This window comes from Lepidochelys kempii, chromosome 13 (assembly GCF_965140265.1).
Source record: "Lepidochelys kempii isolate rLepKem1 chromosome 13, rLepKem1.hap2, whole genome shotgun sequence".
In the NCBI taxonomy this organism is placed as follows: domain Eukaryota; kingdom Metazoa; phylum Chordata; order Testudines; family Cheloniidae; genus Lepidochelys; species Lepidochelys kempii.
In genome coordinates, this window is record NC_133268.1 from 26,969,781 (window position 1) to 26,987,002 (window position 17,222).

General features: G+C 44.5%; 1 protein-coding gene across 6 annotated transcripts in view; it reads right to left on the reverse strand.

Annotated features, from left to right (window-relative positions):
* RALY (RALY heterogeneous nuclear ribonucleoprotein) overlaps nt 1–16,541 on the reverse strand; it is a 277,534-nt gene extending 260,993 nt beyond the window's left edge. For 2 of the 6 annotated variants that reach the window (XM_073309890.1, XM_073309888.1), the window contains exon 1: nt 16,271–16,541. The gene's annotated coding sequence lies outside the window, so the exon portion shown is untranslated. Of the gene's footprint in view, nt 1–15,341; nt 15,633–16,270 lie in introns of those variants that run through there. The other 4 variants (XM_073309892.1, XM_073309891.1, XM_073309893.1 and 1 more) reach the window with 4 other exon arrangements.
* Between the last annotated feature and the right edge of the window lie 681 nt (nt 16,542–17,222).

Below are 17,222 nucleotides of genomic sequence, written 5' to 3' on the forward strand. Positions count from 1 at the left end.
GACACCCTTCCCTTTTGGGGGTCAAAATTCTGCTTGGGTTAAGGTTTGGGGGCATTCTTAAGATTGTATTGATGTCCTCTTTTTTTTTGGTAGAGGTTTAGGGGTAGGAGCTGGCAGTGCCAGGTGGTGCCCCGCCAATGTGCCCTGACCCGAACCTCGAGGGACCATCTGCCTGACAGAGGGAAAGCTAGTCTCCATGCTTATTCAGTTCATTGGCCTCTCTGCTGAGTCTGTCAAAAGATAGCAATTATGAGGATTCCTCAAATGGGGACACCCGTCTATTGAGAATTAGCCATGCAGTTACATATTACCTTTCGAGTACAGTGGGACCAGCAGAGGGGCTCATGCTGGAGTTCTCTCGACACAGGAAGATAGAGGAGAGGTTGCTGCCAGAGGGGTGTTCCATTCTTTATGCCCATTACTGTGCTGTCCAAGCCCCTCCATGGAAGCCTGGAACTCACTTCCCTGCCTTGGCCTGCCAGAAGCTAGGGCCAACACAGTAGTCGAAAGTGTTTAGCTCCTGAACCCACACGCAGCTTGATTTTCAAGAGTGCTGACCATCTGCCAGATCTCACCAAAGTCACTTTATCCTATTGACGTGATTGGCAGCTGCTGACTGCTGAGAACATAGGAAACTCATGCCACTTATATAAGTGCCTAAACATAGATGTAGGAGCCTGTCAGCCCCCAGTTTCAAAAATCAGGGCATGGATGTGTTAACCCTTTGGGCACATCTTTCTTCCCAGGCGTTTGCAGAACGGACAGGTGGGGGAAAGGGAGATGTTGCAGCCATGCTGTCATTACAAATAATTTTTTTGGATGCTTTTGGAGGGCAGCCGATTTTAATAGAAGTACTCACTGCATGGGGCGGTGCCTATTAATATGCTTATACATCAAAGTAAGTGAATATATAGGTCCAGGTATTTCCATACCAGCTGTTCACATACAACAGGACAACAGCTGGTCATGACTTCAGGCAGCACTGCCAACCGAAAATGTTCCAAAATCTTGGGAACTCACGAGATTTGCTTAAGAATCATGAGATTTTAACACAAAATAAACACTGCGTTCTTTTTAGTTTAGTTTCTGAGCCTTTAGGTTGCACTCGGGTCATAATCCCAAGCTTTTCTCCACAACTATGCAGCTAGAAACTTTTATTTCTTTAAATGAAAAAAAGAAAGGTTCTCACATCAACACGACATCAGGAGCTCAGACTTGAAGAAGGCCCCCTAAGGTTATGAGAATCAGCAACACTGACACGGATCACTAATGACATAGAACCAGAAGGGACCTTGAGAGGTCATCTAGTCCAATCCCCTGCACTCAGGGCAGGACTAAGTATTATCTAGACCATTCCTGACAGGTGTTTGTCCAACCTGCTTTTAAAAATCCCCAGTGATGGAGATTCCACCACCTCCCTAGGTGGAGTACAACGGAGGAATTATTTCTCGTGTCTTGCTTACAATACTCCTGCTAATACATCCCAGAATGATGTTTGCTTTTTTTCCAACAGCATTACACTGCTGACTCATATTTAGCTTGTAATCTACTATGACCCCCAGATCCCTTTCCGCAGTACTCCTTCCTAGGCAGCCATTTCCCATTTTGTATGTGTGCAACTGATTGTTCCTTCCTAAATGGAGTACTTTGCATTTGACCTGATTGAATTTCATCCTGTTTCAGACCGTTTCTCCAGTTTGTCCAGATCGTTATGAGTTTTAATCCTATCCTCCAAAGCACTTGCAACCCCTCCCAGCTTGGTATCGTCCTCAAATTTTACAAGTGTACTCTTTATGCCATTATCTAAATCACTGATGAAGATATTGAACAGAACCGGACCCAGAACCGATCCCAGCAGGACCCCACTCCAACATGCCCACTACTCTCTGGGAATGATTTTCCAACCAGTTATGCACCCATGAGCTGGATCAAACTGGTGACCCAGAAGTAAACAGCTCCCTAGGCCACTACTAATCTCCTTGCCTCACCTTTCATCCCAACCAACCTTGCCTTGGGGTGGTGCTCTCTGCAGGAGCCACACACCAAGGGCCTGATCCAACACCCACCAAAGCAATAGGAGTCTTTCAATTGAGTTTAGCTAGTATTACGGCAAATGGGGCATTCTGACTTCACCTTGTGCTCACTTTCCCTACCAGTAAGACCAAACCAGAGGTGCAGGAATGGGTCAGCGAACACAACAGTAGGACAAAGTGGGCTTTACATTTACATGTATAAAGCAACAAAGAATCACAAGCTCCACCAACTGAAATAAAGGCCTTTTATTAAGAGAAAAGAAAGGCAAAAGCATCTGTTAGAAGCAACCCAGAACCCTTTCGTACTTTGCATTGTAAGACTAATCTGATATGACATTGCATCAAACCCTAGTACACAGCTCAGATAAATCTTTCATCAATAAAGCTCATTTTCACAACCTGAAGCACATAGCAATGCCACTGCAGTTCACCTGCAGGTGCTTCTGCTTTAGGGCTCTGTCCTTAAAAACATTCCTTATGGAGTTAGCATGCTAATTCCGTGATTTTTTTTTCCTTCCTTGCACAGAGGAAAGGCTGTCAAGTTTTGTCTTCATAAAGAACCTAACACGCATCTGACCTATATAGAGTGCACAGATGTGAGTGGCCCTTCATAGCACTGCATAGATGTGTGTGCACAAAAATTAAATGTTGCCTACCCGCCTGTTGGAAGTGGGTAAACAGACGTAAATTACCGTCATGAACCCTTAAGTGAAAGCCAACCTGGGAGTCAATCCCACTGCATTCCCGACCTTTTTGTTTGCTTTTCACAGTCCAACCCCATTTGCATAAATAGCTCGAGTGGAGCTTTTATTTCTTTACATACAAATATTCATGTGCAAATGACACGTTCAGAAGTGAGCACATTTGCATTGCTTGGGCACCTTATTGGGCTCAGTTATGGCGTCAGAATGGGACAAGAGCAAATGGATAGTGAAGTCTGTGCTACAGCCAATGCACCTGACGTCTCTCTCCCCACCTCAGCCAGGTAGGAACCCAGCTATTTTTAGGGTCCACTTGTATAGCTGAAGAAAATGCTCTTCTGCAAAATAAAAATGAAGAGGTTTTGAATGTACTAAAAATTCCTCAGCCTGCTCACCTCCCAAGCCTCTGTCCCTAAAGTGCACCATTTCTCCTTGAGATTCAACCTGTTCTGTCACTGTTCCTGTTTATAAGGGTTTAGTAATCCAGTCAGGGAACAGGAAGCATATTATGTGACTTGGGTGGCCAATCACAGGCTGACTACCAAATTCTGAACAACAGAGTAATCTAAGGAGCTGAAAGAGAACTAAAGGCCCAAACTCTTTTAGTTAAAGCTGTTTGTACAATTTAGAATAATGAACAAATTAGCAAATATCAGGAACATGAAAAGAACAAGTTCACTGTTCTAGAGATTATACAAACTATTTATGTTACAGTCGCACCTAAAGGCCCCAGATAAGTTCAGGGCCTACAGTGCTAGACACTGTACAAAACACATAGTAAGAGATAGTCCAAGCCCCAAAGATCTTATAAGCTAAACAGACAAAACATAGAGGGGGAAACCGAGGCACAAAGAGGTGAAATGACTTGCCTCACATCACACTGCAGGTCAGTGGAAGAGCCAGATACAGAACCCAAATAACCCGGAGCCCCAGTTACGTGTCCCACCCACTAGAAAACACCGCCACTCTAAGAGCAGGGAAATTTTGCACCAGATCTCAGTTGTCAAACAATGGGTTAACTCCTTGGAAACCAAACACTAGCATAGTAGTGGTATTTGCAAGACTTAAAGTCTTAAGCTAAATATGGTAAAACACATTCATCCCAGTGAGACTAAGACATTAACTGTGACAGAGAGAGTCTCTTTCCACCTGGCATCCCCAGCAAAAGCACCGGACTTGGAACAGTGGTTTTAGGCATATTTCAAAATATATTTAAAACGTGTGATTGCATGTACTTCTATTACACGTGCACTGAGTTTGCATACTTTCAAAGCAGATGGAGTCTGGGACTGGTGGGGCTGGGGAGAAGTGCAGCTCAGGGTACACAATGGTGCATAAGGAAACTTGGGATTTATTCCCGGCTCTGCTCGGGACCTGCTCTGTGCCCTTGAGCAACAGACATTGCATCCGATGAAGTGAGCTATAGCTCACGAAAGCTTATGCTCAAATAAATCTGTTAGTCTCTAAGGTGCCACAAGTCCTCCTTTTCTTTTTGCAGACATTCCCTCTGTTTCCCCTCCCATTCTTTGGCCATTTGGACTGTATAACGATGAGGATAGCTGACATGGACTAGGGTTCTTATGAAGTACTCCTCTAGCTCTCTTCCCCCAGGGTGGGGGAGGTGAGACACTGGCTTTCCTAACCAGACAGCTTCATTCTTATTCTTATGCAAAAAAACAACAACAAAAAAACCACATTGGAAATAAAGGAGGCTTCTCAGGAAGAACAGCAATACAAACAAGCTAATGAGTTTGCATTCATTGTGTCAGCTTGTTTTCATTCCACTAGCTAGAGAAACTCCCTTTGTTAGTTGCAAGGAGACCTCTGAGTTGGCATAAAAGGAGAGTGAAGCTCTAGCACAGGAAAAACAAACATCTGCTTTCTCCATTTCCACACTCGATTGAAACTTAGTTAAAAAACAGCATTCAGAAGCAGAGTGCTTTCCTCACTGCAGTCAGCGACAGAGGGCGTCTCTCCATCGCTGTTCATTTGTTCACATGGAGACAGAAGCCTCCATCAAGTAAGCTAACAGCATCCCAGTACATCAGAAGTGTTGAAAAACTTCCGCAGGCATTTTATTAAGTGACATTTATTCATATGACTATTTTACTGTATATACATACACACTACAACATTTGCTGCAATCACTCGAATTTCCCTATTTGCATCACTGACCCAGAAAAATTTCAGATTTGTGGAGCCACTTGCTAAACCAAGAAGAATATTCCTCCTCATTCCCTGCCCTAAATTGCTGTGTAATGTTGCGTGCGTAACTGAGTTTGGCCCCACGGCAGGCTGCGTTTTTGGCATTAGACATAGCAATCTGATTGGACGCATAGTTTGTTCAGCCCTTCATGAGCCTGCTAGATGAGGAGCATCGAGTAAATACAAGATGTTATCCTATCATAACAGTAAGAAGGATGGCCTAGTTGTTAAGATACTGGACTAGGATACATGGATTCAAATCCTTGGTTATCTACAGGCTTTCTGGGGGACCATGGGCAAGTCACTTAACCGACTAAGGGTATGTCAACACAGCAAAGAAAAACCAGCAGCAGGCCCAGGCCTACTGATTCAGGCTCACGTTGCTTGGGCTGTGGGGTTGTTTCATTGCAGTGTAGACTTCCGGGCTTGGGCTGGAACCCGAGCTCTGGGACTTTCCCACCTCACAGGGTCCGAGAGCCTTGGCTCCAAACTGAGCCCAGGCGACATGGACACAGTAGTGAAACAGCCCCACAGCTCGAGCCTCAAGTCAACTGTCACGGGCCAGCCACAAGTGTCCAGTTGCTGTGTAGACATACCCCAGTGCCTTAGTTTGCCAGGTATAAAATGGGGCTAATACAGTATTTTGCCTATGCCCCAAGAGTATAGGTTAAAAATCCATTCATTATGAGGTGACGAGTGCTGTATTTTTTCCTTAGATGTTAGCAGCTTGTTAGACAGACCTGCTAGAGTGACACAAAGCCGGACATCAGCGTTAACAACTGTAAACCTGAACTAGAGAAGGCAATGCAGATAAAGTATGGAATGACAATAAAAGTATGGAAACATTCTTAACATAGCCTTCATTTACCATTCATGTTATTCACTTTAGCCCCTTGCTTGGAGTCCTTCAATTGGGTAATTCCCTGTATATTTTCAGAGGTGCAGTAGCTCTTGTCTCATAAGATCTGGTATTCTGAGACATACTGTAGAGGAACAAGTACGAGCAAGTATCTGAATAATGAAATCAGTGATGCACTCCCTGGGCTGACCACTGCTTAGAAATCACGTATCAGTTGATGACTGTATGCATTCTCTTGCTCTGTAGCATTTATTAGGGATTAGAATTAGTGTGTTAGAAAAATATCTGCATACCTAAGGAAGCAGCCAGAAATAAAATGTCAGGTAATGGCTTATTAATACTTGTTCCAAGTAAGACTACAGCTTCCGGGCTTGCCTCCCTTGAATTAGCTACACTCAAGTCTACCTTCAGTATGCTGGAGCAGTGCCACTCCACTGGCTTATTCTGTATATGTAAAAATGATGCCTTGCTGCCTTTATACACACAGAGGCTAGATGGGGAGCTGTGTTCCCTCTAGGATCATACCCCAGGCCACCACCATAGCATCACAATGTTCTCAAATGGGGAAATGGAAGATAGAGATGCAGCAAGTACCCTCCACCAACCATACCACTATTAAATTGTGGTGCTAACATTTATTGGTTCTGGGCATCAGACTCAGCTATGGCATTCCTCCCACTGCTAAATATTACTTTATGGTGCCCTCACTCTTGTGTCAAACGGAAAGGACAAATAGAAGGGGACTGTTGTCCCCTTACTAAAACTCAGTGGGGATGTTCTGGTCGGCTAGCTCCCAATACCAAAAGAAAGGGGAAGGGTCGATGGGAAATCAGGACCCTGAGACTGACAGTCCCCAGGAACAATGGGGCGAGGCCAGTGCTCCAGGTCAGCCTGATTGACAGGGCAGGCAGGCAGGCTAATCAGGGAGTCAGGAGGCCAGGGGGGTCCCGTCCTCCCTGTGAGCTGGAATTGCCTGGGTCAGACAGAGTGGGGCCGAGCCAAGGAGAAAGCAGGGCCCTGAGCTGAGCTGGGGAGCAGAGGGGCCAGAAAAGCAGCCCAGGGAGCAGAGCCACAGAAGTAGCCCACAGAGCAGATCTGTGCTGGGGGCAAAGCTGCAGCACCCAGAGCCAGAGAGGCCAGAGCAGCAGCCCAGGGAGCTGGAGGCAGAGCAGCAGCAGCAGGCGGGCTGAGGCAGAGTGGAGCTGGACCTGAGACAGGCTGGAGCTGGAGCCTGATACAGTGAGCAGCTGAGAAGAGCCAGGAGGACCCTGGGCAGCGGGTCCAGTGCAGGGAGACGCCCCAGCCAAGAGGCCCTGCAGGCTAGACTTGGATGGGGATGGGGCGGAGGCGATGCTGGGAAGAAAGGCCCTGCCACTTAAAGCCTGAGGCCAGCGCCAGAGCAAGTGACCGACCCGCAGCAGCCCCGCAGCACAGCCAGGGCCTGAGGAGGAGGCCTGGGACGTGGAAGGGAAGTTCAGTCTGTTACTCACATTCCAGAGATAGCTGGTTGTGACCTCCCAGTGCCACAGAGCAGGGTGACGTGTTTTCCTTTAACCTTTCCCATTTTTTTTTAAATTGATTGCTGTTTAATAAATTGTATTTGCTTTGAACTCTATGTAATGATCAGTGGGTCAATCATCCGGTGCAGAGAGAGCAGCCCGGACTGGGGACACCCGAGTCCCTGCCCTAAGTGACCACAACAAGGTTGGGGGTTGAGCCTGCCAGGAATCCTGGGCCCAGCCTTGTTGGGGTTACCAGGACTCTGACATACAGGAGAGTGGAAGGGAAGCCCTTGAGGTCAGGCAAGCCTCTGGGTAAAGGTAGTGGGAGCGAGGACTCAGATCCTTTTGCTAGCCCATTTCATCGGGGTAGTGTATAAGCCAGGAAAGTTCCCCACAATAGCAGGACCATTCCCCTGCTTACACAAAGGCTCATCTGTTGCAGTATGGGAAGAGCCAGCCATTTGTAGACGGGACCCAGTGCAGTGGTTCAAGCACTTAGAGTTTGCATTTTTTATCATCATGAAAGCAAATGGCACTTTGGTGCCTCGTTTTTTTGTTTTCATTACACCCCTGCTTGCTTTTGGGCCTGGCCTCAAAGCCTGTCTGTGTAAAGAGAGCATTGGAGGGCACTGATGAGGGTTACAAGCAAACAGCCGGAGTAGAGGCTACCCCTGATTTATGCTTCAGATGAAAGAGCTCCACCCACCTGTGAGTATACAGGGCCTGTTCATTTTGGAAAAGAGGTATTTTAAGGTTCATTTTGTAACATTTGCTGACAGAACAAAGAGGAAGGACCGCAAAAGATGATCAATGCTTAGCTCTGTATGAAAAGTGATTCGATAAGCTGCAGAAAATAAACAAGTAATCAGGGCCCAGGAGCCTGGATAAAAGCTGACAGAGGAATTGCATTTTTTCCTAAGCAAATATTACCCAGCTAATGGCTGGGCTCAGAAAGGTCCCAGTTCTTTGAGGAGAGGCAAGAGTTCAGCGACCCTCATGCCTGTGGGGCAAGACACCAGCTTTAATACCTTTTGTGGAACTATTATAATGAAAAGTTTATAAACCCTCTGTCCCCTGACACCACTAGGGGCAGTTCTGCTTCCAGAAGGAAATAAGCTACTAATAAGTTAATAAATATACCCTATGGAAAGATTATTTACACCACATTTAAATTATTGGAGAACACCTTCTTTTGACAGGTTTCAGAGTAGCAGCCGTGTTAGTCTGTATTCGCAAAAAGAAAAGGAGGACTTGTGGCACCTTAGAGACTAACCAATTTATTTGAGCATAAGCTTTCATGAGCTACAGCTCACTTTTTTTGCTTCACTATATGAGACCTTTCCATTCCCATTTAAGATGGAAACCAAAACACGATCACTTTTGATGTTTCTTTCAGTGATTGTTCATGTGTTTTTGATGTTGTACAATTGAATATTCAATTCATACCAAACTCTTTTGGTGACATTTTACTATCACACACTTCTCTCAGCTGTTTCTTGCATTCAGTTAATAGAGAGAGGATTACATGAGGTAAATGGGGGGTGCCTGCTGTATAGGTTGATCAGAGGGCCTTTTTGAACAATGATCATTGAAAAAGTTGCAGCTCCAGGGTTTAGTTTCAGGGCTTAGGACAGTGATCCTACCATAAGAACCAACGGGGCTCCATATGGGCACAGGAGTCTGCTCATGGAGGTCTCTTGGCAAGATCAGACCTTTAGCCTCCATTACAGGTGCTGGTAGTATTCACCCCAGCTAACTTTTAGAATAGACCATATGTGCTGGCAATACCTTCAAGGCCCACTTGTGCAATGGTGCTACTCGTGTCAGTAAGGCTCACCAACATAAGTAGGGGATGCACAGTCAGGTCCTAAATTCTAATAGCAAGATCCATGGTCAAATCAAGTTTAACTTAACTTTGAACTATTACAGAGGAGCCAAACAAGCTTCTACAAACTGGAGTTTTTGCATGGATCACAGCAGCTTTGTGTTCCTTTTATAACATCTGACGAAGTGAGGTACATCTGACGAAGTGGGTATTCACGCACGAAAGCTTATGCTACAATACGTCTGCTAGTCTACAAGGTGCCACTGGACTCTTTGCCCCTTTTGTAACACACGCCCTGCCACAATCCAAAAGCCACAAGCAGATACTCCCTTGTAACCAAACAACCTCATACAGACACAGCGATACCTGTCTGACGCAGCCCATCTGAAGCCTGGCCTCCAGCAGTGACATTAGCATTCAGGCTAAGCAGTATTGGTAGTTCTGGAATATCATTCTAGGAGGGACTTCTAAGATTTCCACCCATCCCATGGCAACACCAAAGAACCCACCACTTCTGAAGCATCTCCACTGTGCTTCAGGACATCCTGGTTAGGAACAAATTCACTTCCCCCATAGGCTTCCATCAGGCAGCACTCCTTCTTAATTAGCTCTTGCGTCAGTCACCCCCATCTTCATATCCTCTTGCCTGGGCTGTTCTAATTAGGTCTACCTTGAGGCAGGCAAGTCCAGGTTGAGTGCAGGAGCTAACAGGAGCGCAACAAACCCTAGCTGTCAGGTGAAAGCCAAGGATCTGGTTGCTGTATATACAGCCCTAAATGGTCTAAATACAAATCTCTTTAGGACTGCTCCAGCACAGGGTATGATCTGAGCTTCTCTGGATCACGAGAAATTGATACGTGAAGGGAACACTTGGCAGAGCTTTGTCAGACCCGGGCCCACGCCTCTGGAATTCACTCCCTGTGGAAATATAACTGAGTGCAGAACTAGAAGGAGATGGAGATGAACTTTTCTGTCCAGACCCTTCCAAATCCTGCTTTCCCAAAGGGCTAGCAAACCTGAAGTCAGCAGGCAAGCCTGGGATTTGAGCTTCTCTTAGTTAGATCGTGAAGGTCTCATCTTAAGTCTTGTAAAGCATCCATGTACAAAAGCATCTAGATACCAGGATGATGGGCATTAGTAACAACAGCTTCTGCCCATGCTCCCCCATGCTAGAAGACATGTGCCTGGCTCCAAGGAATTGGTTATGTAATCAACTTTTTTTTTTTTTTAAGAAAAAAACCCCAATTCTGACTGTATACGTCTGGCTTCATATATGGGTTCCCATCACCGTTATATGTATTGACGCTGACATTTACTCTGGCAGGAGATTTTACTATTCACCCTCATGTCCATGCTTAATTCTTTTACTGAAAGGCAGGACTCCACTTGGAACAATTTGACGCATCTCTTCTTAATATAAGAAGTGGCACAGTGTAAAGGCTGGGTCTAGCTACTGTTTGGGTTTTGATACTGGAGGAGCTGGACCTGAACTTGCTAGTATCCTCACCCTTGTTCATTTTTCCTTCTTATAGCTCCCTACAGTAGCAGTCTGAGACATATACACTGTTATCCTTACCATAGTGTAGTAGAGAGCCCAAGCTGTCTGCTGGGGAAAGCATCTGAATGATGAAGCAGCACCCCTGTCAGTTTCTAATCTCCTGTGGTACCAGCATATGCTGAGTTGATGCTGCAGATTTCAATAAGAGACTATTTGTATTAGGCAGGGAGAGAGACACATAGCCCAAAGGTCTCCATGCCATTTAACTTGCTCCTATTTTCTAAAAAACAAATGCCATTCACTTTCCTTTGATTTTAAACAAAGATCTTTTTGAAGAAAAGAAGGCAACTCATGCAATATCTCTAGTAAACCCTTCCAAAGGAGAAGAACAGATGCACTAGAGGAACAAGGAAGCTGTTTGTAGCACTGGGGAACCTGGGTTCTAAATCCTAGTTTTAGGGTAGGAGTCAAGAGCTACAATATCAGGCTCAAAGCAGAACCAGTCCTGCTCCCTGTAATGTCAATAGCAGAACTCCCAGTGACTTCCATGGGAGGCAAGACTGAACCCAATATGCTTCAGCATTTCTCCTTTGTGGGACAGAGGAGAAACAGCCATCTCCTTTTAGGCCATCATTCAGTTTCTGACTCTTCTAAAGAGCGGCTTGGAAATGGTTCTGGCCTGTGCTTTTCAAGAAAAGGAAGAGACAAGCCCTTTTGAGTGGAAATAGCAGCTGCAGAAATTCATTTGATCCCTGTGCAGACAGACACGTCCAACACAAAGATTCTGGACTGAAAGACACAAGTGTCCTGATAAGATCAGTAATGAAGAGGATTGTCATTTTGAGTCCGCGTGGCAGAGTTGGGGGCTGAGCCTCCTCTGTCTGTGTAACTCTTGTTTGGTTCAAATATGACTCGTGCTGCCCTGAACAGGGTGTCCCACTAATTAGCATCCTCTGTCTGTTCAAGCAGGACTGTTTATAGTGAAAAATATATATGCACAGTTAAGGAAGAGCAGCCTTGGAGAATGAGTTTGTTTTAGAACTTGACCTCTGCAGTATTATAACCTCCTTTGTAATTTCACTAATGAGGTGGCTTTGAAGGGTTGTATTTATGCCCCTTTAATGCTATCACAACCTATCTAATATTGCTAATCCAGAGAATGAGTTTTTGGGCTCTCTGAAGCAGTAACCTGTCCTCAGCTTTCGCCTCATTATTAAAATTGAAATAGTTATCTCTGATGCTCCTAGTACTTGACTTTTATTAAAAACACAGATAATTTCTCTCATCCATTGTTAAGATCCTACAGAGCTCAGATCCAGCTTTACAGTCTTCATATACATGGTCTATTCACCGGTTGCAGGGCTTGACCCGATCAAAGTCAACAGAAAAAGTCCCATTCACTTCACGGCCTCTGGATCCTGCTCACCGACGAACAGAAACAGGATACTAAGGATGACTGGCTTAGGTTGCATGGAGCAGATGAAGATATAAGAAAGGTTCGTGAATTTCTGAAAAAGTTGAAGGGCTTTTTGCAATTGGCATGAATGTTCCTCATTTGTAGAAGAATGGAGGGTTACCTAGAATGTGCACAGTAAACAGTTCTCCTTTGTCCCACTTCATATCATTATAATCCTTTGCTTGAAGATCTCAGTTTCTGATCCTAACAGGTAGCCCACCCGTAAAAACAATCTTACATTCACGTATTAAGTCTGTAGAACGCCAGCAAGTTGCTCTTAAGTCAGTCTCTGCACTCATGTCACCTCAGTCCCATCTTCTGTAAAGTATGTATAATTACATTTACATCAGCGATGCAGCTACCAGAAATCTGACCCTCTAAATCAATATACACCTCTGAGTCATAGGAACTAGATACTCTCACTCGCCTGAATTCCTTACAAATAAGAAACTGGTACTGGTGGGGGGAGGAGGAAACAGACAGTTCAAGCTGTGCCAAGGAACAGTGCTGCATTCTTGGGCAACAGCAAAATCAACTTAATCACAAATGACAACTTCTGAAAACCTTCTTTGGATTTATCCCTTGCATTTTTCTAGGCCAGCTTGAAAACAAAAGCTTTGTCCTCTTCTTAAAATGCAATGGCCTCAGGCATTCTAAAAAAGTGACATAACTCAGGTCTGAAAAATGCCTATTGGCTTTCAGATTCTCCTAAGAGCCTCTCTTTACTATTCAGCTTGATTCAGATCAGCATGAATTCTACTGATTAACCTTCCGCTAAGAATATAAATCTGAAAAGTATAGATTTAGGATGATATTTTAACTAGCTCATTAAAACTTTATAGTTATGAAAAAATAGCTTGTTATTTGCTTGAAACATTTTCCTTTTCCCCCTTAGTATGTTATGAATTTATAAACCATTTGCTGGGACATTTTATCCTAAAGTTAGCTCTGTTCAGCTCATTATTTCAGTTTTTCCCCCCCAGCATGTATTACTTGCTAGACATATTCAGTCTTTCCATCGTTACTTCCTAGTTTCAAATCAAACAATGTCTTCAGACTAGCTTTCAATTGAAGCCTGACCCCAGAGACACACATTTTAATTCTGAAATAAATTCCTTTTGTGTTTTTCCAAACAATAGAATGCAACCCTGTCCAGAGTAACACATAAGGGAATGACGTAGCGGGGGACAGGAAGAGATTCGGATCTCTTCAAATGAAGCTCAGCCATCTCCAATATGCATAACTAACATTTTGGAAAATTCTACAATAGCTTTAGCATATCAAGGAGCTTCTGAGATTTTACATCCAGAGGCCTTTCCCTTTGACTAGATATAAAATTCTAGGCCTGAAAGTTACAGAACACAAAGTTACAGCCATCAATACAGAACACAAATCAAAGAAAGTTCTGCTGCTTTTACTTAATAATTTGGTGCATGGGTAGCTAAAGAGTCTCCTGGTGCTGAGAATGTTTTATTTTTTGAGGGACTGTGTCTTATTTCACACAAGCCAGTCTCCATTTGTTGAGAGACTTAATCCTCCCCTTACAATCTGTAAGTAAGGCATTCTTCCACAATCACTGCCTATTATCTGCCTTTTCTAAAGAAAGTGGTTCTTAGAGACACACCTTCTTTGCTTTGCCATTTCCTTAAAATCCATTGACAATGTTATCTTGACAGTCAGAGCCAACATACAGGCAATCTTTCATTGGCACAGCACTGAGAACTAAATGAATACCTGTCTTACTATATTCACTTCATGAAGAAAGGTCTTCGGTTCAAACAAGCCTAATTCTGCTGCTTAAAAAAAAAAAAAAAATAGCCTTAAAAACTTCCAGGAATAATCAGTGTGACAAGTGGCCATTAGAATCTCTTACTACCTACTCCAAAGAGCCTTTTTTCTTTTTACACTGCTTTGGTGCAACAGTGTCTAGATTTTGGTCACACAACATGTGCATCTTAGTCATCCCCCCCCCCCCCCCCCCAGGGGTGAAAGAGAAATCTCAGTTAAAAGATGCAAAAAATTCTACATTGCTTAGAAGCTCCTCCTGCATCTGCTTTCTTTAGTCCAATGACATGAAACTTTTTCCCAAATAAAATTAGACCCAAATCATAAGAAACAGCAAAATGAAATGATACAAAAACCCAACTGAACGTCCCACCCCCGAAACTGACAGATCCTAAACCACCAAATTGACTATCTGAGATGGATCACCCGGCCCCCAGCTGTAACAGGGGAAGATGGGCTAGACTTGAGGGATTTAGCTCCTTAGCAAATACAGGTCTGAGCCCCTGCACTGCTCTCTCCCACTCAAGAGACCACTGTCATACAGATGTCTCCCATAACAGCTCCTCCTGGGCACCACACACTGTTATAGGCGATTGATTAGCACGCTTATGGCGCCTACTCACAAAAGGCAAGTCAATAATAACCTGTTTAATATGAAACAGCATGCATCCAGCCTCAGGAGCTGTCAAATGCAGCTTTAAAGCCCTCCATCCTTTAAAGTTCAAAGAGGAGAGCTACCAAGCATGGAGAGACTGCAGGGAAGTGGGAAAGCCTCAGTTTGAAGCTCAGTGCAACCTTCTGAGAAGTAAGCTTAAACCATCTACAGTTCTCCCTTTACTGCAAAAGTTGGCTTAGTTTACAGAAGGTCATCAGACATGGAAGAGATCAGACGTGGGAATATCTTTATAAATAGGCATAGTTTCTCTCTAATCTGGTTTCCTCTTAAACAAATGGAGTCCAACACAAATAGCCAAGCCTTTGAGAGCGCAATTTTGTATGAAAAGTGGATTTTTGTTTATAGTCTCCAATGGCCATTGAAATTGCCACTACAGATATAGCAGTGGCAACCTGTCAGCTTCAAGTATTGTATGTTAGAAAACTACCACTTAAAAAACAAAACAGAAAAAGTGTTTTTAACAATAACAGGCAAAAGATTTATTTCAAGCCCCCATTTGCTACAAAGAAAGCACTTTTGTTCAGGTGTGGTTCAAGTTGACATGGGATTTGATTAGTGCATTCAGTCTATTCAGTCAGCACAAAGCATCTTAAATAAGTTCCAACAGGCACAATAGTAATCTTAGCCGCAGAGAGCACAGGGTTTAAATTTTACAAGAGCGATAAAATAACCTGTTATCATTTCACTCACTACTACTTTTCCAAACAGCACCCCTGATTGCAATAACGGATAGAAGTGTTCTTTTGAACATAACAAGCAAACCCAGCAGCAAAGATACATGACAAAAAAACACAGACACACCTGGGTCGATATATTTCCATCAGTATAGCGCTGAGACACAGGGAATGGTATGGCATCCAATCAGAACTGGTTTATTGTTTCCCTCATAGTGGATTAAGGTAGAAAAGGTTTTATCCCACACTCTGCAGGTGAAATCTGGGCCCCTTTCAAGTCAATGGGTGCTTTGCCATTGACTTCAGTGGGGCCAGGATTTCACCCGGATAGTTTCTGAAACATGAAAGTTTCTTATCCGCCAGCCTACCGCTGTTGATGCCTCTGTCCTCTTTCCCCCTTCCTGTTCTTCCCGCATTACTAGACAGGTCAAAAACCTTGAGTCAGGTCAATACTCCCAAGAAAATCACTTCCAAACAACAGTTTAAAAAAAAAAAAAAAAAGAGGGGAGGGGGAATTCTCATTTCCTTCAACACATCCATTTTTTAAAATATCTTCCAAGAAGATTCTATGTATTTTTGCAAGACCCAAGGCTGTAATATATTCAAGAAAAAAAAAAAAGGGGGGGGGGGGCAACACAAAAATTTAAAAGTTAAGAGAAAGAAGAAACCACACACAGCATTCAAACATTGGCACCTGCAACAAGGACAAATGCCTCTGAAAACAGAGCAGGGCAGTGCTTAAAACAAACCCACTTTCAAAACAGACTTTTTAAAAGAGGGAGCATATTTCATTTTTAAAAAGGAAAATAAGAGGGATCAAAGGAAGGAAAAATTAGCGGGTGCGTCAGAAAGCGAGTTTAATTGCTACATCTCACACTGTAAGTGGCAGAAACAAAGAGACAGAAAGGGTCTGATTTAATAGAAAAAAAATCCCATACACCTTTTATTGGAAAAATGTTTTTAAAAATCAGGATTAATTTACTAAAAGAAAAAGACTCAGGAGGGAGGGGGGGGGAAGCAGCCCAAGAAGAAAGAAGAAGAAAAAAAAATACTCACCAAGCAAGAAAATGTCAGAGGTAAAAATGTCAAAGAAGAAGTGAGTGAGTGAGAAAGGGGAGGAGGAAAGAGTGAAAGCCAGCACAGCACACACACAGAAAAGCAGCAGCAGCCCTAGCTACTGCTGCCCGTCCAAGCCAGCGCCTGTCCTCAACTCTAGGGCGCTGCGAAGACACTGACAGCAGCAGCGCTCAGTCCAGCAGCTGAGAGCCCTCCCAGCTGCACGTACCATTGCCGAAGCCAGGGAGGGGGAGAAAAAAAGCCCTCCCCCCACGGTCTCATCTCCTCTGCCCTGCGGAGATGCTGCGAAGCAGCCAGTGGGTGCATAGCTTGGGGGTTACACGGCTTCACAAGCCCCTGTCCCCGGGAGGGTCTGAGTGTTCCCAGTTTCTGGGAGTGGAGAAGCCTCTCTCCCCCAGGCTGCTGATGGAAAAGGCCAGCTCCTGGAGGTAGCAAATGTGGGAGAGGGAGGAAGCCCAGAGGAGGGGTCTGGCAGCTGAGGCTTAGTGCTAATCTCTGCTTGCTTGCATCCCAGATGTGAGCCCCTTCAGTGAGCAATGTAATCACAGTGGGATCTCCTGCTGGACTGCCCTGCACTTGCTGTGGGTGGCAATGGTTGGATCCTTGCAAGAAGGGATTGGCTTGCTCCTCAGAGGAGAGGGCTGGTTAGCAGTGTGGGGCGCCCAGCAGAGCAGGCATGCTGCAGGGAAGAGACACAGCTCAGCCCACGTAGCCTGGAACTCCCCTATGGCAGAGAGGGGAACCTCGGTTCCATCCATGCGTCCTAATGCGCACCATGCACTGCTGGCTGTAGGGTCTGATCCAGAGAGCCCTTACTCACTTGAGCAGTTCTCTTTACGGTAGTAGCTTGGCTGAAATGAAGGGGACTTCTCGCGTGAGCAAGGACTACTGAAATGAGTATGGGTTTGCAGGATCAAGCGCATGGTGAACA